This window comes from Triticum urartu, chromosome 6 (assembly GCF_003073215.2).
Source record: "Triticum urartu cultivar G1812 chromosome 6, Tu2.1, whole genome shotgun sequence".
NCBI classification, from domain to species: domain Eukaryota; kingdom Viridiplantae; phylum Streptophyta; class Magnoliopsida; order Poales; family Poaceae; genus Triticum; species Triticum urartu.
The window spans coordinates 145,794,935-145,819,623 of NC_053027.1; the positions used below are offsets into that span (position 1 = coordinate 145,794,935).

The following is a 24,689-nucleotide window of genomic DNA, read 5'->3' on the forward strand; positions in this document are numbered from 1 at the left end:
CAACTAACTCATTAGTTGCAATGCTTGCAAGGCTTATAGTGATGTGCATTACCGAGTGGGCCCAGAGATACCTCTCCGACAATCGGAGTGACAAATCCTAATCTCGAAATACGCCAACCCAACAAGTACCTTCGGAGACACCTGTAGAGCACCTTTATAATCACCCAGTTACGTTGTGACATTTGGTAGCACACGAAGTGTTCCTCCGGTAAATGGGAGTTGCATAATCTCATAGTCATAGGAACATGTATAAGTCATGAAGAAAGCAATAGCAACAAACTAAACGATCAAGTGCTATGCTAACGGAATGGGTCAAGTCAATCACATCATTCTCTAATGATGTGATCCCGTTAATCAAATGACAACTCATGTATATGGCTAGGAAACTTAACCATCTTTGATTCAACGAGCTAGTCAAGTAGAGGCATACTAGTGACATACTGTTTGTCTATGTATTCACACATGTATTATGTTTCCGGTTAATACGATTCTAGCATGAATAATAAACATTTATCATGATATAAGGAAATAAATAATAACTTTATTATTGCCTCTAGGCTCGTCAAGTTTAACCCGAGTATTTCTGCGTGTGCAAAACTGGCTTGCACCCGTTGTATATGAATGTAGAGCTTATCACACCCGATCATCACGTGGTGTCTCGGCACGATGAACTTTGGCAACGGTGCATACTCAGGGAGAACACTTATACTTTGAAATTTAGTGAGAGATCATCTTATAGTGCTACCACCGAACTAAGCAAAATAAGATGCATAAAGGATTAACATGACATGCAATCAATATAAGTGATATGATATGGCCATCATCATCTTGTGCCTTTGATCTCCATCTCCAAAGCACCATCGTCACTAGCTTGACACCTTGATCTCCATCGAAGCATCGTTGTCGTCTCGCCAACTATTGCCTCTATGACTATCACTACCGCTTAGTGATTAAGTAAAGAAATTACATGGCGATTGCATTTCATACAATAAAGCGACAACCATATGGCTCCTGCCAGTTGCCGATAACTGTGTTAAAAAACATGATCATCTCATACAATAAAATTTAGCATCATGTCTTGACCATATCACATCACAACATGCCCTACAAAAACAAGTTAGACGTCCTCTACTTTGTTGTTGCAAGTTTTACGTGGCTGCTACGGATTGAGCTAGAACCGTCTTACCTACGCATCAAAAACCACAACGCGGTATAGTGATTGCTTTTTGATCTTCAGAAAGAACCCTATTCATTGAATCTGATTCAACTAAAGCCAGAGAAATAGACACCCACTAGACACCTGTGTGCGCAGCGCACCGGTAGAACCAGTCTCGTGTAAGCGTACGTGTAATGTCGGTCTAGGCCGCTTCATCCAACAATGCCGCTGAATCAAGAATCAACTAGTGACGGCAAGCAATATGTATATACCCATGCCCCCAACTCCTTTGTGTTCTACTCGTGCATATAACATCTATGCATAAACCTGGCTCGGATGCCACTATTGGGGAACATAGTAATTTCAAAAAAAATTCCTATGCACACGCAAGATCATGGTGATGCATAGCAACGAGAGAGGAGAGTATCATCCACGTACCCTCATAGACCGTAAGCAGAAGCATTATGAAAACGCAGTTGATGTAGTCGTACGTATTCACGATCCGACCGATCCCTCGATGACGTCCCATGAACTCCGATCCAGCAGAGCTTCACGAGAGAGTTCCATCAGCATGACGGCATGATGACGGTGATGATGTTGCTACCGACGCAGGGCTTCGCCTAAGCACCGCTACGATATGATCGAGGTGGATTATGGTGGAGGGGGGCACCGCACACGGCTAAGGGATCAATGATCAACTTGTCTGTCTATGGGTGCCCCCTGGCCACGTATATAAAGGAGTGGAGGAGGGGGAGGGCCGGCCCTCCTATGGCGCGCCCTAGGGAGTCCTACTCCCACCGGGAGTAGGATTCCCCCTTCCATGTAGTAGGAATAGGAGAGAAGGAAAGGGAAAAGAGAAGAGAAGGAAGGAGGGGGCGCTGCCCCTCCCCCTAGTCAAATTCAGACTAGGCCTTGGGGGGTGCGCAAATTCCTCTCTCTCTTTCCCCTAAAGCCCAATAAGGCCCATATACTCCCCGGCGAATTCCCGTAACTCTCCAGTACTCTGAAAAATACCCGAATCACACGAAACCTTTCCGATGTCCGAATATAGTCGTCCAATATACCGATCTTTACGTCTCAACCATTTCAAGACTCCTTTTTATGTCCCCGATCTCATCCGGGACTCCGAACTAGCTTTGGTACATCAAAACACATAAACTCATAATACCGATCGTCATCGAACGTTAAGCGTGCGGACCCTATGGGTTCGAGAACTATGTAGACATGACCGAGACTCATCTCTGATCAATAACCAATAGCAGAACCTGGATGCTCATATTGGGTCCTACATATTCTATGAAGATCTTTATCGGTCAAACCGCATAACAACATACGTTATTCCCTTTGTCATTGGTATGTTACTTGCCCGAAATTTGATCATCGGTATCTCAATACCTAGCTCAATCTCATTACCGGCAAGTCTCTTTACCTGTTCTGTAATACATCATCCCGCAACTAACTCATTAGTTACAATGCTTGCAAGGCTTATAGTGATGTGCATTACCGAGAGGGCCCAGAGATACCTCTCCGACAATCAGAGTGACAAATCCTAATCTTGATCTATGTCAACTCAACAAGTACCATCAGAGACACCTGTAGAGCACCTTTATAATCACCCAGTTACGTTGTGATGTTTGGTAGCACACAAAGTGTTCCTCCGGTATTCGGGAGTTGCATAATCTCATAGTCATAGGAACATGTATAAGTCATGAAGAAAGCAATAGCAACAAACTAAATGATTATCGTGCTAAGCTAACGGATGGGTTAAGTAAATTACATCATTCCCTAATGATGTGATCCCGTTAATCAAATGACAACTCATGTCTATGGCTAGGAAACTTAACCATCTTTGATTCAACGAGCTAGTCAAGTAGAGGCATACTAGTGACACTTTGTTTGTCTATGTATTCACACCTGTACTAAGTTTCCTGTTAATACAATTCTAGCATGAATAATAAACATTTATCATGATATAAGGAAATATAAATAACAACTTTATTATTGCCTCTAGGGCATATTTCCTTCAGAATCTGGATGTGCTTTGTCTTCCAGTGTTGAACTGGGTTATGAGCAATCTTGATGGCACTCTCATTGTCATAGAAGAGTGGCACATTCTTCACATTGATGTCGTAGTCCTTAGGGTTTGCTTCATCCATATAAATTGAGCACAACATGAACCAGTAGCAATGTACTCAGGTTCAGCAGTAGAGAGTGATACATAGTTCCGCTTCTTCGAGGACCACCATACCAAAGATTGTCCGAGGAAATGGCATGTGCCTGATGTTGACTTGAGATTCACACGATCACCAGCAAAGTTAGAGTCTAAATATCCAATGAGATCAAAAGCCAAGCCCTTGGGATACCATAATCCAAGTGTAGGAGTGTGAGCTAGATATCGAATAATATGCTTCACAAACTTATGGTGTGATTCCTTCGGTGTAGCTTGAAAATGGGCACACATGCAAACACTAAGCATAATATCTGGCCTAGATGCACATAGATACAATAAGGAGCCAATCATGGAGTGGTATACCTTTTTATCGAAATCTATACTATTTTCATCAGTGCATAGATGGCCATTTGTGGGCATAGGGATTTTGACGCCTTTGCAATCTTTAATGCCGAATTTCCTCAACACATCCTTGAGGTATTTCTCTTGAGATATGAAGATGCCGTTGCGCTGTTGATGAATTTGAAGACCTAAGAAGAATTTCAATTCTACCATCATAGACATTTGATATTCCTCACTCATCATATAGGCAAATTCGTCACTATAATGTTGGTTAGTACATCCAAAGATAATATCATCAACATATATTTGGCACACGAATAATTCATCATCGTAGGTTTTGGTGAAAAGAGTTGGGTCAAGTGAACCGGGTTTGAAGCCTTTCTTCATGAGGAATTCCTTCAAAGTATCATACCACTCCCGAGGGGCCTGCTTGAGGCCATAGAGGGCCTTATTGATTCTGAAGACTTTGTTAGGATGCTTTGGATCTTCAAAACCTGGGGGTTGAGCAACATATACTTCTTCCTCAAGCTTACCATTGAGGAATGCACTTTTGAAAGGGATCGAGAAGAGGTGTCTAGAGGGGGGGGGGGTAGACACTTAGCAAAGAAAAGTGGTAGTTTTTAACCTTTTCAGGTTGAGGTAGAGTATTAGCACATGTTTAAACATTCACAATACATATCAAGCAAGCATGACAAGAGTATATGGGCAGCGGAAAGTAAAGCATGCAACTTTGCAAGAATGTAAAGGGATGGGATTGGAGTTTGCAAACGCAATTGGAGACATGGAGATTTTTGGCGTGGTTCCGATAGATGGTGCTATTGTACATCCACGTTGATGGAGACTTCAACCCACGAAGGGTAACGGTTGCGCGAGTCCACGGAGGACTCCACTCACGAAGGGTCCACGAAGAAGCAACCTTGTCTATCCCACCATGGCCATCGCCCACGAAGGACTTGCCTCACTAGGGTAGATCTTCATGAAGTAGGCGATCTCCTTGCCCGTACAAACTCCTTGGTTCAACTTCACAATCTTGACGGAGGCTCCCAAGTGACACCTAACCAATCTAGGAGACACCACTCTCCAAAAGGTAATAGACGGTGTGTTGATGATGAACTCCTTGATCTTGTGCTTCAAATGATAGTCTCCCCAACACTCAACTCTCTCTCATAGGATTGGATATGGTGGAAAGATGATTTGAGTGGAAAGCAACTTGGGGAGGGATAGAGATCAAGATTTATGTGGTTGGAATGGAATATCTTGACCTCAACACAAGCGTAGGTGGTTCTCTCTCAGAAAATGTATGATGGAAGTTTAGGCATGTTTTGATGGCTCTCTTCACGAATGAAGAGTGGGTGGAGGGGTATATATAGTCTCCAAACAAAATCTAACTGTTACACACAATTTGCCAAACTCGGTGGGACCGGATCAGAAAACTCGGTCAGACCAATTTAGTTCATAATGTGACTGTTAGACCGATGTGCTAGGGTTAGGGTAAAGCCTCATCTTGGTTTAACCAATTACACAAACTCAGTGGGACCGATTTGGGTAATAATTGAAACAGAGAGTTGGCCAAGCAAACTCGGTGAGACCGTTTGCATATTTTGGTGGGACCGAAATTATTGTAATAGGCAACAGAGAGTTTGAAAGCCCATCTCGGTGAGACCGAGATCCCATTGGTAAAACCGAATTGGTTAGGGTTTCTGGCAGTGGCTATGTCAACAGAACTCGGTGGCGCCGGATAGAAAGTTTCGGTAGGGTCGAGTTTGTCTTTTGGTTTGGGACAAATGTGGATGTGAGAAAGGGGTTGAGGACTTTGGAGCATATCACTAAGCACTTTGAGAAAGCAAGCCATTAAGCTACACCTCATTCCCTTTTAGTAGTATTGGCTTTCCTATGGACTCAATGTGATCTTGGATCACTAAAATAGAAACTGTAGAGTCCAGAGCTTTGAGCTTGAGCCAATCCTTTGTCCTCATCATCTTGAAGGGGTTCCACATCCTCTAGTCCATGCCACTCCATTGTTGAACTTATCTGAAACATACTAGATGAAAACATTAGTCCAACAAGAGATATGTTGACATTGATTACCAAAATCACACAGGGAGCACTTGTGCTTTCAATTTCCCCCTTTTTGGTAATTGATGACAACATACATCAAAGCTTTAGATTAAGATATGAAGATTAACAAGTAAAGCTTTGGAAGGACATGTAACATGCATAGGCTCCCCCTGCATGTATGCAAACATGTAAATATGGAATATAGGAGCATGTGAAAGCATAAGCATGACAGAGTAAGCCATGAGTTACATGTATCTTCGCTATATGCATCCGAGCAAATGGTGTGAGTATGGGAAATGTACCTTCATGCTCATGAGTCCTTCTTGCAAATAGTATGTTCATCAGCAATAAATCCTCGTGCACATGAGTGTGATTGATCGATTGTAAGTACAGTGGGGTTTTCACGCCCAAACTGCGGATGTGGTGTTCTCCACAGGGACTAGGCGATCAGCGGCTACGCTCGGCTAAAGCTAGGTAACATTATATTGCGTGACGAAGACAGGAAATAAACCTAACTCTAACAAGGATCATCAACAAAGGAAATGACAAAGAAGCAAAGGGAGGTTCAGATTATCTTCAACAATCTTTTTGGTATTTTCGTAATGCTTGAGAAATTAAAACACTAACATAGACAAACATCAATGACAAAAGGGAATCAACAGGACATGAAAATATATAACCATCAAACATATAACAGTGGGAATAAGTGAGAATATATGACAATCGAACACACGCACACACATTTATATATCACAGGTACATAGCTGATACAAGGACTATAAAATGTAGCAAGTTTCTACAGCAAGTAGTACATAGGTGATCAATTTAACTAGTGAGCACAAACACATAACAGTACTAGTTTCACATCGAGCTACAAATAAGCAAGAACAACAACGTGTCTCTGGACTGAACATATCGCATCATCACACAATCATAGTACACCAAAATTACTTGAGAATGTAGAGAAACAGAGTGAAGTAAAGGAACATCAGCAGTGAGAGTCCAGAGTTCAGAACAGCAACAAGTTCAGAACAGCAGCGGATCATTTTCTTCAGAAAGGAACAGCAGCAAGAAAAGGGGACAGCAGCAGCATGGGGATGGAGAGAGGGGCAGCAGCATTACGGGATTCAGAGAAGGAGCAGTAGCAGGGGTGTGAGAGGGGAAGCAGCAGCGTGGTGAGGGTTCAGAGATGCACAGCAGCAAGGTTAGGAGAAGGAGCAGCGCAGCGGCAAGGTAAGGAGAAGAAGAAGTGCAGCAACGAGGTAAGGAGAAGGAGAAGTGCAACAACGAGGTAAGGAGAAGGAGAAGATCAACAACGAGGTAAGGGAAGAGCAGCGAGCAGCAGGGAGGTCGGCGTAGTGGGAGTCGTGCGGGGCATCAGACACCTCGTCTAGTCAGGCGCGCGAGCGTGGGGTTGAGGCGTGGTGGAGGCGCAGTGGCGCTGGAGGTTGGAGATGGATGGTGCGGGGTGGTTGGAGATGGTGGCACTGGTGGATGCGTTGGTGTATGGGTGGATGGAGATGCAGTGGCGCGCTGCCACGCCGGCCTGACCGCGGCGGCGGCTCGATATGGAGAAGGAGGTGTGAGGGAGAGAGATGTGTCCTAGGCCCTATCCAAAATTGAGGAATTCTAGGGATTTTGATCCTCTCCTCAGATCTCCACTTTTGCACTTCGGCCCTTCTACTTCTCTGCCTACTTCACAAGTTGATCCCTCCACTCTTTCTTTCTTGCCCTTGAAGCTTTAATATTCATCACACTCAAGTCCCTCTTCCTTCTCTTCTTTTATATGCTCATCTCGATTGCCACATGGATAGAAACTTGTAGTTTATAGTGCCTTTGCGCACTTTGCTGCAAAATAGACAATTCACTAGTCAACATTCCCTTTTATGGTTATCATTCAAATATTCAACAATTCTTAGCAGGAATGGATGGATATATCTCAGTTAATGGTATATTTGAGCATCAAATTATGTATATGAAATATGCTTATCAAGTTCCCCCACACTTAAATCTTTGCTTGTCCTCAAGCAAAGGAATATGACAAGAGCAAGATTGTGAACAGTGAGCTGACTAGAGAATGCCAAGTGAAGTAGATCTCCAAACAAAGCATGCTTTGAACTTTGCTAGTGAAAATCAATGGTTAAGAGTGCTACAAAGCAGTAGGATACTAGTAAGCATGGTCATTTTAAACTTTTACAATGATAAAAGAGGATCAACAAGTTTAAGTGATGACTGTGCCAAATGGTTCCTAAAGAGAGCATGATCCTGAGAACAAAATGAACTGGAATTAAATCTTGTGATCAAATCACTTATTTATAGAGATATAACATTGTGGTTGAACCACTTATTGAATTTGAAAGAAACACACATATTATTTTATTATTCTCACTGAAGGAACATACCACTGATCCCGAGAACATGGTATACACCTGGCTCAACCAATTATTATTAAAAAAAAATATGTCTCCCCAAAGGAACATACCACCGATCCAGAGAACATGGTATACACCTGGTTCGACAATTACATATTTATTTATTAATTACTACCCAAGCTAACCCGATTTCACATGCCACCGATCCAGGGAACATGACATGCCACTGTAGGTAGTCAGACTTATTATTCATTATAAGATATAATTTTTTTGAACAAAAACAAGAATCATCACTCAACCATGTCTGGTTCACATGCTACCGATCCAGGGAGCATAGCATGCTAGTCCATAGTGATAAAGTGATTGCTCTAAATGGGAACACACTTGGCACAAATACATCATCTGAACATAGTGATCTAGGTGTATCAAGGCAAATGCAGAAAATGATTAAGTGTACTAGTGCACTAGGGATTTGAGCACTCAAAACTAATAGTTCTCACTAATTTCAGCAAAGTAATCATTGTATAGATCACTAGTTTACAAGGCATTCAGAAATCAGTTCACATATTCACATCAAGCACCATATGTCAAAGATAAAATTCAGTGGGACAACATTTAAGAAATGGCTCAAGCAACCCAAATATCAAATGATTTCAGCATGTATCAATGGATGATATATTAAGATTGGGGTCATGAAACATCTCACCGGGCTTTGATGTGGCACTCGCTCGACACCCTCTAAACTGCAGCTCTTCTGTTTTTGCTTCTCTATCCTCAAGTCTGCTCCATCTTCACTCTTCTTCGCGTGTGCCCATTGCTTCTCCTCATCACCATGCCGTGAATCCACCAGGATCCCATGGGATGTCATCTCGAACTTGGTCAGCTCGCAATGAATGGTATACATGCGTAAACCTGAAAGAAAACTCAACAGACAAGCCAATACAAGTGATAGGGACAATGCCCTCTAAGTCATCAATAGAGTATCCTATCACATAAGCATATCTATTGAGCATATGATAAATAGATATCATCAACAAATCGCATGGTGCATAGGCAGTATCCATGATATGGCATATCTTGTTGAGAAAGTTGCGATCATACCTGAGATAGTTAGGAAGAAGCTTCAGGACTACCTCAATTGAAGATACCAAGTGAGGTGTGGTAGTAGAAATTTCCACCGGACTCGTGTCAACAAGTGAAATAATAGAGCTTGGATCCTTGACATCTGAATCCACCTCACCATAATCAACCATGAAGCTCCCCATCTCAGGCTCAAGTGTTGAGGAATCAATGCGGCTAACATCATCGAAGGTGAACTTTTCCATATGTGGCTCTAGCAGCACATGATCAATATCAACTAAAGATCTCTCCTCAATATCAAAAGTAACTAACTGTAGCTCTGGTTCATCCACAGAAGAATTATCACAATGCAAAACTGAATCTCGGATGCTAGTATCCATATGATCTGAAATGTGTGCATCAACTAGGATGGTGTCATCATCATCAAAGATAATCCATGAAAGCTCAATATTGTCACACGGAGAAACTGGTTTCGGCTTTTGTGTAAGAGATTCTTGCTGAGATGAAGTGATTTGTTGCAAGCAAGCAACTGGGCCAGAGGTGGCCTTCTCATTGTACCACTGAAGTTGGTGGAAGGCTATGTTCTCAATCAGCAGAAAAGCATCATCAAGTGTCTTGTTTGTAATAGCTCCACCCGCTGCCATATCGACGTAAGCTCGAGTGTCCAAAGTCAATCCTCCATAGAATATCTGCAGCTCTAACCACCTCTCGAGCCCATGATTAGGACATCTCCTAAATAAGGCTTTGTACCTCTCCCAAGCATCATACAAACTCTCGCCTTCATGCTAGACGAAGTTGAAGATCTCATCTCGGATCGCGGACTACTTGTGTAGTGGGTAGTGGGAAATATTTATCCAAGAATGCTTGTGATATCTCATTCCAACTGTATGATCTTGATGGCAAGGATCGATACCAAGCACGAGCATCATCTCGGAGAGAGAATGTGAACAGCATGCACTTGATAACATCTTGAGGAACTCCATGGTACTTTACTGTATCTGAATACTCCATGACTCAGAGCAACTGCTCATAAGGGTCTTTAGTAGGCAATCCTCCAAACTGATGTTGTTGAACCAAAGCAATAATACCAGGCTTTAGCTCAAAATTTTCCACCTCAAAAGATGGCCAAAGTGGCCCTGTGAAATAGCATTGGTTACTTGGCATCCAAACATCACGAAGCATCGCCATATCTCAACCAAGTGTAATTATCAATCAGCCTGTAAATAGTTCAGATTTCCTACGCACGCTCATAAATAGTAAACACTAGTCAAAAGGTTAGTATCCTAATAAGCCGAGGCAACAATGGGAAAAGTATAAAAGAAACACTAAAAATGAAATACACGACGAATTAAACAAGGAACTAAAGTAAACCTAGTCTATATCCTAACATAATCGCTCGACGCTGGTCCCCGGCAACGGCGCCAAAATGATCGATTGTATGTACAGTGGGGTTTTCATGCTCAAACTGCGGATGTCGTGTTCTCCACAGGGACTAGGCGATCAACGGCTACGCTCGGCTAAAGCTAGGTAACATGATATTGCGTGACGAAGACGGGAAATAAACCTAAATCTAACAAGGATCATCAACAAAGGAAATGACAAAGAACCAAAGAGAGGTTCAGATTATCTTCAACAATCTTTTTGGTATTTTTGTAATGCTCGGTAAATTAAAACACTAACATAGACAAACATCAATGACAAAAGGGAATCAATAGGACATGAAAATATATAACCATCAAACATATAACAGTGGGAAGAAGTGAGAATATATGACAATCAAACACACACACACATTTATATATCACAGGTACATAACTGATACAAGGACTATAAAATGTAGCAAGTTTCTATAGCAAGTAGTACATAGGTGATCAATTTAACTATTGAGCACAAACACATAACAGTACTAGTTTCACATCGAGCTACAAATAAGCACGAACAACAAGGTGTCTCTCGACTGAACATATCGCATCATCACACAATCATAGTACACCAAAATTACTTGAGAATGTGGAGAAATAGAGTGAAGGAAAGGAACAGCAGCAGTGAGAGTCCAGAGTTCAGAACAACAGCATGTCATTTTCTTCATAAAGGAACAACATCAAGAAAAGGGGACATCAGCAGTGTGGGGATGGAGAGAGGAGCAGCAGCAGTACGGGATTCAGAGAAGGAGCAGTAGCAGGGGCGTGAGAGGGGAAGCAGCAGCGTGGTGACGGTTCAGAGATGCACAACAGCAAGGTTAGGAGAAGGAGAAGTGCAGCGACAAGGTAAGGAGAAGGAGAAGTGCAGCAACGAGGTAAGGAGAAGGAGAAGTGCAGCAACAAGGTAAGGAGAAGGAGAAGAGCAACATCGAGGTAAGGGAAGAGCAGCGAGCAGCAAGGAGGTCGGTGCAGTGGGAGTCACACGGGGCATCAAACGCCTCGTCTAGTCGGGCGCGCGAGCGTGAGGTTGAGGTGCGGTGGAGGCTTGGTGGTGCTGGAGGTTGGAGATGGATGGTGTGGGGTGGTTGGAGATGGTGGTGCTGGTGGATGCGTTGGTGGATGGGTGGATGGAGATGCAGTGGCACGCCGGCACGCTGGCCTGACCGCGGCGGCAGCCGGAGATGGAGATGGAGGTGTGAGGGAGAGAGATGTGTGCCAGGCCCGATCCAAAATTGAGGCATGCTAGGGATTTTGATCCTCTCCTCAGATCTGCACTTTTGCACTTCGGCCCTTCTACTTCTCTACCTACTTCACAAGTTGATCCCTCCACTCTTTCTTTCTTGCCCTTGAAGCTTCAATATTCATCACACTCAAGTCCCTCTTCCTTCTCTTCTTTCATATGCTCATCTCGATTGCCACATGGATAGAAACTTGTAGTTTATAGTGCCTTTGCGCACTTTGCTGCAAAATAGACAATTCACTAGTCAACATTCCCTTTTATGATTATCATTCAAATATTCAACAATTGTTAGCAAGAATGGATGGATATATCTCAGTTAATGGTATATTTGAGCATCAAATTATGTATATGAAATATGCTTATCAGTGATGCATATAATTACCTTGTGGTCTTGAGCTGGCTTCGAAAGAGATGAACCTGGGTAAACAAGGTTAGATAACACACATACATCTACTAAGCATAGCAGAACAACAAACCACAAGAGTACCAAGATCGGGATGACATGTAGAGGGTGAATACTAGGTACTCAATTGTATATAGACATGTCCCAAAAAGGTAAATATATGCAATGAATTCAATGATTTCCTTCCCTGGCAGTCTTTCTCCCTCTGAATCTTGTATTGGATAATGAGAGAACATAGGGAAGCAAAATCAGAGCAAAACAGATCATAAAGATAAACATAACATAGACATGTCTTTCCCCTCTTAAAGACATGTGACTTCTCTCCTCTTGAACACCAAGCATCCGGGGCCTTTGATGTGATTACCTCTCTCTCCCTTTTTTTCTCTCCCTCTCTCCCTTTGAAGAGAATAAGCTTTGATGTGATCTCTCTCCCCTTTGACATCAATTTCGAAGAAGGGATCTTCTGGAGTGTGAGTCAAAATAGGTTTGGTCCTTGAGTCACAGAGCAAAGCAGCTTATAGATTGTGATGCTGGTAGAGGACAAGAATCATCGAGTGGAGCTGGAACAAAAGTGCAGGAACAAGTGGCAAATTGTCTTCTCTGCAGTGAAATCGGTGATACCGAGTTGTAGTCTTCGGTGGTACCGAATTGGTTCGGTTTGACCGAAAACAACATATCGGTATGACCGAGTTCAACACCGAGAGAACACTTGTCACCTCAGCTCACTAGGCAAATAAGATCTCTCAAGGATTTACAAGGAATTAACTGAAGGATTTGCAATGAATATGATAGAAGAAGGGGAATAAATATGCAAAGGACAAATGCAAAAACTCAGAGAAACACTAGAGAACTTCATCTAGAAATGGGTGGTGACAAAGTCACCCATGTTAGAGTATATTGACTAAGGAGTCAAGTGAGAACACTTGATCATAAGTCATACTCATCGTTTAAGCTCAAAATGGGGTTACCATTTTTCGTTGAAGCATTTGATGTATTCACGTCTTGTTGAGCTGCTTTGACCCATACCTTGGGGTAAAGCTTCTCTAAGATGGAATGGCATACCTTGGGTGGTAGTGCTGATCTTCTTCATGTAGTTGAACTTGTGTGGGTTGCTCAAGGTTGATGTAGCTCATCAAGAGTTGGGAGCACCACTTGAAAGTGAGTTCATCTACCTACATGGGTTAGTTTTGCAAGGAAGACCACTTGTGTATCTGAAATGTCAATCATGAAATTTGATACCAAATGAAATTTGATATATAGAATTTGTCAAAGGATATGTTGTAGCGACCCGACCTCAAATGGTCAAGTCTCTGTGCTTCAGTGTCATCCCTGGGTCGGTAATGTTGACACACACAGTACTCGAGGATTTATAACAGAGTAGCAATCACACACTTATTACATCGAATGTCTCAAAAGAGAAATTATTACAATAAATATGGCTTAAGGCCATCTAATACGATAACAACGGAAGGCTTGGAAGATAAAGTGAATCCATCAACTCCAACGGCATAGCTGAGCTGCACGGCAACGAGCTAACGAACCTTACTCCTCGTCTGGAAAGTCTGCAACATAATACGTTGCAGCCCGAAAACGGGTCTGCACATGGAATATGCGGCAAAATAACACAGTAGAGCAAGAATGGAATAATGCTATCACTACATGCATATTTGGCTGGTGGAAAGCTCTATGGTTATAGTTTTTGCGAAAAGCCAATTTTTCCCTACAACAAAGGAATAAATTAATTTAACTATCATGGTAGTTGAAACATCATTGAGAAGGTTCCTCCAACTCAATCCCAATTTAAGTGATTATCAACCCAACAATATTAATTTAGAGTGATGAGATACTTAGGATACTCCAAGTACTAGATACTCAAGATGTCCATAACCAGGGACACGGCTAACCATGATTAGTTTACACACTCTGCAGAGGTTTGCGCACTTTTCCCCACAAGACTCGATCTCCTCCGTTGGATTTCTCGCACTACATGGTGTTTGAGAAACGGATGACCGAGACACAGTCTTTCAGAAGCATTAACTCCTTACTCCGGGCAGACCATACCAACCTACATCCCTCTACCTGTTGATCCACCTCTTCGGGAGCTTCACGCGACTTACTCAACTATGCTAGAGCCCATAATAGCTTGTGGCTGGACACAGAAGTTTCTAGCATGAAAATATCTCAGTTCCCTTTGAGCCTGGGAGGCGGACCTTAGGATTATCACACGGGTACTCCGGGATATCCTAGGACAACACTGGATTCCCCAGGTGCCCAACAAATAATCCACCCAGATGTGTATTTAAGTTGCCACCTTAAGTTGAACCATTAATTAATAATCTCACATCTGTCATGGATCCACTCGCCCAAACCAAGTCTACGAGCATAGCATAGCAATATAAGCATTACGTAGAAGTAACTCCCAAGGGTTTGATAATAACAGGGAAATAGGTTCTACCTCATCGACTACTTCCCAACCCACAATTTAATCACATCCTAATCATGCAATGTTTGAGGATTGGAGCTAATGCATAAAAACTGGGTATGGAAGGAATATGATCAATGTGTTACTTGCCTTGCTGATGATCCGCAAAACCTAGGGACTCGTAGTAGCACGCTTCGCACACCGGGTGTTCTATCGCAAACAAACAATAGCATACATAAGCAATCAAGCAAGGAAACATGGTTAAATGTCAAATAAGAAGATCTAACCAGAAAGTTCAACTTAAGAACTCCGGTTTGCGAAAAGAATCAAATCAGATGGAGCAACAAAACTAAAACTGCGAAAGAAACAAGATCCGTTTACTAATCTGGACTAAGGTCAAATTTTACAGTACCAAAACCTTGTTCAAGTTGATTAAACAGAAAGAGGGTTTCGAAACGAAGACTTAGGCACTTGAACCGCCTGATTCCGGTAAACGAGCGAAAAGATAAACTGAAATCAAAATCGGATCAGAAATCGCGATTGAAAAATAATCGCAAAAAAATCCAAGAAAAAAAAACTGACAAACAGGCTAATGAACGAACGTTCGTTATCTGCGGCTAACTAGCGAAAGCCGTTTGTTAAAACGAACTAAAAAATGAACTAGGGTTTCTTAAAAAAATGGATCGTTTTTCTAAAACCAAACGGCAGTGAGGCGTATACCTCCGGCGAGGCTCCCGTGAGGCGGGGCTGCGGCGGCAGGGTGCGCGGGCAGTGGCGGGGCGGCAAAGGCGGCGGCGGGGTGCGTGGGCGGCGGCGGCGCTGCAGAGGCGGCGGCGTGTAGCGACCCGACCTCAGACGGTCAAGACTCTGTGTATCTGTGCCATCCCTGGATCGGTATGCTGGCACACACAGTACATCAAGGTATATATCAAAGTGCAATCACATGTATAAATAACATAAAACTGATATATACCTCATAAGTCTCAGCGGAAACAAATAATCGGGTGTGGAGTCCCATCAACACCATCGGCAGGTTGATAGTAGACCGTAACCCTGTACCGTAGTCTTACTAGTCGGAAGGAACATATCTGCAACATGAGACGTTGCAGCCATGTAGGTCAGTACATTGAATGTACTGGCAAGATCACAATATGAGGAAAGTAGATGATAAAACTATTCTATATGCAATATGGCTTTGTGGCTCTATGTCTGATGTTTTTGCGTAAAAGCTGGTTTTATTTTCCCTACAACAAAGGAATATCAGGAGTCTGTACTACGGAGTTTTCTGTCATGACATGGTTCCGCCAACCAATGTCTCATACCCAAATCATCATAAGTTGCCCACAATTAAATTATCAGTCTGGTGTTGAGAGTTCCGAGATAGATCCAAGTCCAGAGGCTCAAATTGTCCGTAACCGTGGACACGGCTAATCGATTAGGTTTTAACCCTCTGCAGAGGTTTGTACACTTTACCCGCAAGATTCAATCCCTCTCTTTACATTCTCGCACTTCAGGGTGTTTGAGAACAAGATGACCGAAACATGGTCTTCCGAAGAGTTCCTCTGACCACTGTCCGGTGCTCATCCAATCCTACCGTAGTTCTACATCTGCTAGCACCGTCCCAGCCAGAGTCACAACTAAGGTCAACCAAGCCAGAGCCCATAGTGACTTGCGGTTGCACAGGTAAGCTTCCATGCATGAAGTATTCTTCCATCTCTTTGAGTCTGGGTGAAGCTTTCCGCAAGATGTCATGGCGCTTCTCCATGCATCCCAGCCAACCACTGGTTTCTCCAGGGTGCCCGTCAACCGTCCTTCACCCAGTAGTGTGTATTGAATTCTTGTCTCGAGTCTCGAAATCTTGAGCAGTCCTGAAGATGCAGTCCTTGCCGGTGCCATCATGAAGTTGCCGCCATTGATGTACTCATGCACTCATACCAAGCCCCGTCTACTATAGCGTAGCATTAAAACTATATAACGTCACGGGCTTGATAACAGGGAGATGGGTTCCCACCTCATGCATTCTACTCAACTACAAGAAATCAATATCACTACTGGCGGGATTATTGAAAAGGTGCTACTACATGCAAATAAAACATAGGTATGAAAAACATGGTCAAAGTGAACTTGCCTGGTAAGTTGATGAAGATAACAATGCTCTCGAAACTAACTTCATAGGACTATTCGCAACTCTCCGATGAAATCTATAATAACAAACATGACATTCACATAAGCCAGCATTCTAGCAACCAAATCTAACAATCAAAAGAAAACTCAATAAGAAAACTGAACACAAAACAAATAGCACATTGAAAGAACTAATAGGGGAAAACTATAAAGAACCTACTAGGAAAACCTTTTGCCTTAACTACAAAAATAGTTTTGTCCTAAGCAAAACTTAACAAAGAAAATACTAAACTAATAATTTCAACAGAAAATAAAATTTAAATCAACTAAGTTAACATAAAGTATTTTCATAAAGTTTTACTAGCAAAAGGAAACACATAAAAAGCTAAATTAAAACTCTAATTATGCTTAAAACAAAACTAGTAAGAAAAAGAAATAAAACATTTTTTTTCTGTAAATAAAAGTTCACCCTCTAGTAATATAGAAACAAATCTGAAATAAAATAAAACAGAGGCGGAAACAATATTTAAAGTAATAAAAACAACAGAAAACAGCAACAAAATGAAATAAACTAAAACAGGCTTGTTTTCGTGATAAACTAATTTTATTAAAATCTATAAATGCCCAATTTAATCCTACTGCTAGGAAAGGTCAAAACAAAGCAGTGGCAAAAAGAATCACCTAAAAATATTAATTCTACCTCATTTCATAGCAGAAATACTAATCTGACTAAAACTTAAATAACACAATTTTTAAAACTGCAAACATGGCCGAAATTATTTTATACGGAAGCTAGAGGAAATTTTCAGACTAGAGCAAAAAGAATCAATCAAAAACTCTAAATAACCTAGGAGATATAGAATTTACGAAACTGTAACTTTTCTGTTTTAAAACAGAAACGAAAATACAGAAAAAAACCGGCGCTATTGGGCTTGCGGGGGTGCGATCTGTAACTACCAAACGCGCGGGCGAAACTTAACAATACGTACACGTGCGTTTATTTTTCTATAGAATAAAACCGATCCGTTGGTTTGATCAGAACCATACTAAACCGCTACAAAAAAACCATAACTAAAACCGATCTAATGAAAATAAACCATCTATTGAACCTGTTTTTTTCTACAGGAGAAGGAAAAGAGTACAGAGACGAGGGAGTGTGCATGCGTGTACAAGGGCGGGGCGTCGGCGTGGTGCGGCGACTCCGGCAAGCTTCGGCGGCGGTGGAGGAGTGGGTCAGGTGCAGCTCGGAGTGGGGCTTTGCGGGGTGTTGGAGTTGGTCGTCAGGAACGCCGGCATCGAGCGGGGCGAGCTTGTTCCTCCGGTGAACTACACGAGCTCCGGGTCGGCGTTCGAGCTCGAGTGGCTCACTGTGGTGGATGAGAAGAGAGGAAAAGATGCCAGACAAATGCTCTGCAATGAAACATCTCAATAGGCAGAAGGAGGATGGCCAACGGTGACCTACCAGACATGCAAACGGCCAATGAACTTCGCAGTTTCCGACGAGATCCAACTTGTTCTTGTGGTTGATACGGGAGGGTTTGGGCGAAGGTGTATGGGGAAATCGGTCGAGGGGTAACTCAGCTAGTTATAGGACATCTTCGTGCGGAAGGGGGCAGCCTCGAGGATCGGATTCCGGAGATCACGGACACGGGCAACATGGCAATCTTCTGGTTCTGTTTCATTACGTGAGGAGGAAGAAGACTAGGTGGGTCCCAGCGTGAAAAGAAAAAAACAAAGAAGAGAGAGAGAGTTACGTGAGAGAGAGGGAGTTACGTGAGAGAGATTGAACGAGCGTGTGAAGCGGCGCTGGTGGTGTCCTTCGTGGGCGGCCAGCTGGCGCCTGGCCAGTGGGCTGCGGCCCGGGTGGCTGGGCTTGCTGCCTGGCGCCCGGCTAAGGCGTTTTTTTTTAAAATAAAGTCAGAAAGAGAATATATATATATATAAGGAGAAAATAAAAATACTTTTGTATAGGACATATATATATATCAAAATTCCCAGAAAAATAAATTCTAAAAGATGAACTATTTTTCAGAGGAGAAAATAAAACTTTATAAAAGCATTTTTTTTTGGAAAATTCCAAATAAAACCAAATTTGAATTCAAACTTTTGGCATTATTTTCTTCTGACATTTTTGGAGTGTCATTTTAACTCCTCTCTTACTTTTGAACAAGTATTTGTCAGGGATTTTTGAACTGAAAGTCAAATGCCAATTTGAATCCAAATTCAAGCAAAACTCAAATGCCTCTGAAATTTCCAAACGCCACTCAATTTCACACAATCATTCACACAACAATCAAACAAACAATCAAAACTATTTATTTAATATAACATTCCAAAATTTAGAATTTTTGTTACAAACCTACCACACTTAAAATGAATCTCGTCCTCGAGATTCAAAGAGGCTAGCAAGAAAAGGTTAGGGTTTGGGGGTCTTCTAGCAATGCCATTGATTGGAATGGTCTAGTGTGCTACCACACTTAAAAGCAGGGTTATGGTCCCGTCCAAAACTCATGTGCTCATTCCTTTGGGTTGACGGTGTCGGTCTTCTCATATTCCCTGGAATAACTATTTCACTGGTGCTCTCCTAGTAGGGGCATGACCTTTTTCTCAAAATCTTGTGTCCTCTCAATCCTGGTGAGGTTCTTCCAAGATAGGGTCTTCTTAGCTGACTGGTCTGTCGCCAATACTAAATAACTATCGAAATTCTCATGGTGGTCAACCATGTATGGTTTCTCCTACAGAAAAAATGGGTTTGGTTGAATCTCACCCTATATCCTACGATTGGCAATAGGTGCCTGGTACATGGATCAATCATCCTACCATTCTATGGTTTTGGCTTATCGTGTCGACACTCTTCTAGGGTTTTCAAGGCTGTCTGATTTTCCATCAACATATGATAGTTCATGAAAAAAGTCTCCGGTATGGGGGCCAATCCATCCCGTACTTGAACCATTACTACATATGCCGACATCGAATCACACATTCTAACACTTGGGCATACTCACAAGCATTGCAGAATTTCTCTTGTCGACAAACTGAGTTCGAATAAATCCATTGTTTCTGCAAGCTGAACGAGACATCTAGCGTTTCTTCACAACCCTCGGGTTTTCGTATCCTCCTAAAAATGTCGGCTGATTAACTCAGAGTTTTCTTCCGAAATATCTTCCTTCAACAAGAGTGTGCTTGCTTCTTATTAACTCCTGGGCATGTGGGTTATGGCCCACTTCAACTCTTGTACAAGTTTAACCCATCCTTCTGAGGATTATCATTCCATATTCCAACATTACGTCTCCTTTAAATCCAATAGTACTTCTTCCTTCATACCCTGTGGTGACGATCATACAAAACTCCAATTTATTTGTTCCAGCTCCCTTCTATGGACCGTCATGAATAACACATTTCTTTCTTCATTGATCCGGTGGCTTTACGGAGTACTACCACACCAGAAAAAAATGCACTAGTTTATCCATAAATCATATTATTTTCATATCAAATCTCTTATTACATCCTTAACCATTTTTCGTAAATCCAAATTCCAAAAAGAGTACTTTATTACAAATGCTGCCACCCACATGGTTTGGTATGGTTAGGCATTACTCCCAACTTTATTAATTTTTTCCTCCTTGAGGATTCTTCAGTCCCACTGGAATTGTGCGACATGCGCCTTGAAATCTTCAATCTTCTGTTTCATCGTGGTGGCCTTGAGCTTCACCTCCATCTTCTCTGCATGCACTTCTCTTAGGTATTCCTGAGTATAACGGAGTCTTGCTTCAAGTATTTCTCCGATCTGGCGTATGGCTTCCATGGCTGCTTCACGAACAGCGTCGAAGAAAGTTGCTTGTGGTACACGTGAGATGAAAAGGTACTGCCCCATCATCTTTGGGCAAACTCCTTTCATACGGTGGAGGTGTACCTCCACATACCAAAGTTCCACTCCCTTTTGCATGAAGGGGTAGCCTTTGTAGACTGCATCTCCTTCAAGGTGAATATGCTTCATCATGTCCTTCAGGATTTTTGGGTAATCATGATCACTTGTCAGGGTCATGATCATTTTCGGTCCCTTGAGGAAAGACTCATAAAGGGTCGTCATCTGCAGTTGTAAAAAAATGGTGCTCAGAATAAGGTACATATATCCTTGTGTACACATTCATATCATCCAAACAAAACTTCAAACTCAATTTTCAACATCCAGTTTATGCATCACAACTCATTTTCTTCCATGTTCACCCAGAATATCAATTTCCAAGATAAAACATAACAACTCCTTAAAGCCTTTCAGCATATGACATATCAACTTTATTGAGTCATGAATTATTACCATCTCTGAGTAATCTATTAGATAACTCAACCCCGCATTCTCATGAAAAAGTGTTTTCCATACTACCCTTATTTCTGGTATCAACATCTCCACTACTCAGCTCCAGCTTTCTCATGATTTGTACAATCCTTAGCAAAATGTCCTGCTTCCTTGCAGCGAAAACAAATAACTTCTGGCATGTCTCGAGGCTTCTTGGTGATGGTGCCTGCTCCTTGAGTTCCTTGCTTCCTTTCGAGACAATCATTGGCATAATGCCCGACGTCCTTACATTCAAAACAGGTAATATGACTATTGTCCCTCTTTGTAGAAATTGGGTTGTTCTGAGGGTTTCTTCGTTTTCTCTTCATGGTTTTCTTCGTTCTGATCGAACGTTCTATTCCCCGTGGATCAAACTCCACTGCTTCTGTCGGGAAGTATCCCAGATACTCTTTTCTTTTCTTGGCGCAATAGTGTGAAAAATGTCCTTCTTCTCCACATGAATAACAGGCATTGGAGTAAAATCTATTGAGGCTTTCTCCATCAGGGTCTTCAACACTTTCCTTAATCACAGGTTCTTTCATAACTTCTCGGAGGGCTTCTGTCATTCCTTCTTCCTGCTTCTGAATAGTCTGTTGCACCATGGGGTAAATGTGACACTGAGCTGGGTAGTGGGTGGTTCCTTCACACAAGAAACAAGTCACCTGACTAGTTGGGCATTCCTCAGCTGGGTGTTTCTCCTCACAATGAGGGCATCCATCCTTGTGTTTCTCCTGGGTGTGTCCTATTTCTCCGCAAATCTTGTAGGCATAAGGTTTATTTCTTGGGGTATCATGGTGCTTTCGGATAAGACGAGATCTTGTCAGAGTCTTCTTGAATTCTTCCCAAGCCCTTGCTCCATTCCATCCCTGTATAGCTTGATGCATCTGCCACCATGTTGCAGCATTTCCTTCAAAGTACTGAAGAGCGTACGATACTTCATTCTTCCTTGAAACCAAATTGCTCCCGAAGTGATTCTCCATGTTCTGAATCCATAGCTTTGCCTCCGGCTGGGTTTTCGGTCCAGAGAATACCAGTCCAACTTCATTCATCATCTACTGGGTCCAAGGGTTTTAGGGTGAGATAAGAGAGAGGTGGGGAGGAATACACACAATACAAACAATAGTTTAGAAGAAATGAGTTTTATTTTGTGGCTGTCGGAAAAACATCAAACAAATGACAGCTCACAAATCGCTGCATCTAACGTAAGTATATAACATGGGTTTGGTCTTCTAAAGGTCAAATAATTCTTCAGATTCTTCAAGTCTTCGGAGTCTTCAACTGTTGTAGCTTTAACTCTTCTAATGCATGGTGAAATTCTCTTTACTCCGAAATGGTCATCGGTTGTCCGATATCTTGTCCTTCTTGGAGCGGCTTTAGTTGATCCTCCGTGTGGTCAAAAGGGAAAGGGTATATTCTAACTACTTGAAGTAAGAGAGGTTATTTGATAAAATCAGAAAAGATGAGAAGTAATAGATTCTTTTGAAAATAAAGTTTTAGAGATTTCCTGTCCTAGGGCTTTCTAATTTCTAGGTTCACGTCCAACAGTCAACATGTGCTCTGATACCATATCTGTAGCGACCCGACCTCAGACGGTCAAGCCTCTATGTATCTGTGCCATCCCTGGATCGGTATGCTGGCACACACAGTACATCAATGTATATATCAAAGTGCAATCACATGTATAAATAACGTAAATCTGATATATACCTCATAAGTCCCAGCGGAAACAAATAATCGGGTGTGGAGTCCCATCAACGCCATCGGCAGGTTGAGTGTAGACCGTAACCCTGTACCGTACTCTTACTCGTCGGAAGGAACATATCTGCAACATGAGACGTTGCAGCCGTGTAGGTCAGTACATTGAATGTACCGGCAAGATCACAATATGAGGAAAGTAGATGATAAAACTATTCTATATGCAATATGGCTTTGTGGCTCTGTGTCTGATGTTTTTGCGTAAAAGCCGGTTTTATTTTCCCTACAACAAAGGAATATCAGGAGTCTGTACTACGTAGGTTTCTGTCATGACATGGTTCCGCCAACCGATGTCTCATACCCAAATCATCATAAGTTGCCCACAATTAAATTATAAGTCCGGTGTTGAGAGTTCCGAGATAGATCCAAGTCCAGAGGCTCAAATTGTCCGTAACCGGGGACACGGCTAATCGATTAGGTTTTAACCCTCTGCAGAGGTTTGTACACTTTACCCACAAGATTCGACCCCTCTCTTTACATTCTCGCACTTCAGGGTGTTTGAGAACAAGATGACCGAAACATGGTCTTCCAAAGAGTTCCTCTGACCACTGTTCGGTGCTCATCTAATCCTACCGTAGTTCTACATCTGCTAGCACCGTCCCAGCCAGAGTCACAACTAAGGTCAACCAAGCCAGAGCCCATAGTGACTTGCGGTTGCACAGGTAAGCTTCCGGGCATGAAGTATTCTTCCGTCTCTTTGAGTCTGGGTGAAGCTTTCTGCAAGATGTCATGGCGCTTCTCCATGCATCCCGGCCAACCACTGGTTTCTCCAGGGTGCCCGTCAACTGTCCTTCACCCAGTAGTGTGTATTGAATTCTTGTCTCGAGTCTCGAAATCTTGAGGAGTCCTGAAGATGCAGTCCTTGCCGGTGCCATCATGAAGTTGCCGCCATTGACGTACTCACGCACTCATACCAAACCCCATCTACTATAGCGTAGCATTAAAACTATATAACGTCCCGGGCTTGATAACATGGAGATGGGTTCCTACCTCATGCATTCTACTCAACTACAAGAAATCAATATCACTACTGGTGGGATTATTGAAAAGGTGCTACTACATGCAAATAAAACATAGGTATGAAAAACATGGTCAAAGTGAACTTGCCTGGTAAGTTGATGAAGATAACAATGCTCTCGAAACTAACTTGATAGGACTATTTGCAACTCTCCGATGAAATCTATAATAACAAACATGACATTCACATAAGCAAGCATTCTAGCAAGCAAATCTAACAATCAAAAGAAAACTCAATAAGAAAACCCAACACAAAACAAATAGCACATCGAAAGAACTAATAGGGAAAAACTATAAAGAACCTAATAGGAAAACCTTTTGCCTTAACTACAAAAATAGTTTTGTCCTAAGCAAAACTTAACAAAGAAAATACTAAACTAATAATTTCAACAAAAATAAAATTTAAATCAACTAAGTTAACATAAGGTATTTTCATAAAGTTTTACTAGCAAAAGGAAACACATAAAAAGCTAAATTAAAACTCTAATTATGCTTAAAACAAAACTAGTAAGAAAAAGAAATAAAACATTTTTTCTGTAAATAAAAGTTCACCCTCTAGTACTATAGAAACAAATCTCAAATAAAATAAAACAGAGGCGGAAACAATATTTAAAGTAATAAAAACAACAGAAAACAGCAACAAAATGAAATAAATTAAAACAGGCTTGTTTTCGTGATAAACTAATTTTATTAAAATCTATAAATGCCCAATTTAATCCTACTGCTAGGCAAGGTCAAAACAAAGCAGTGGCAAAAAGAATCACCTAAAATATTAATTCTACCTCATTTTATA

At 41.9% G+C, this 24,689-nt stretch overlaps 1 non-coding gene across 1 annotated transcript; it reads left to right on the forward strand.

Moving 5' to 3' along the window:
- The first annotated feature begins 9,889 nt into the window (after nucleotides 1-9,889).
- Nucleotides 9,890-9,993, forward strand: LOC125517706. Its single transcript, XR_007287749.1, has one exon. It is a non-coding gene; the product is annotated as a small nucleolar RNA R71 (small nucleolar RNA).
- The last annotated feature ends 14,696 nt before the right edge of the window (nucleotides 9,994-24,689 follow it).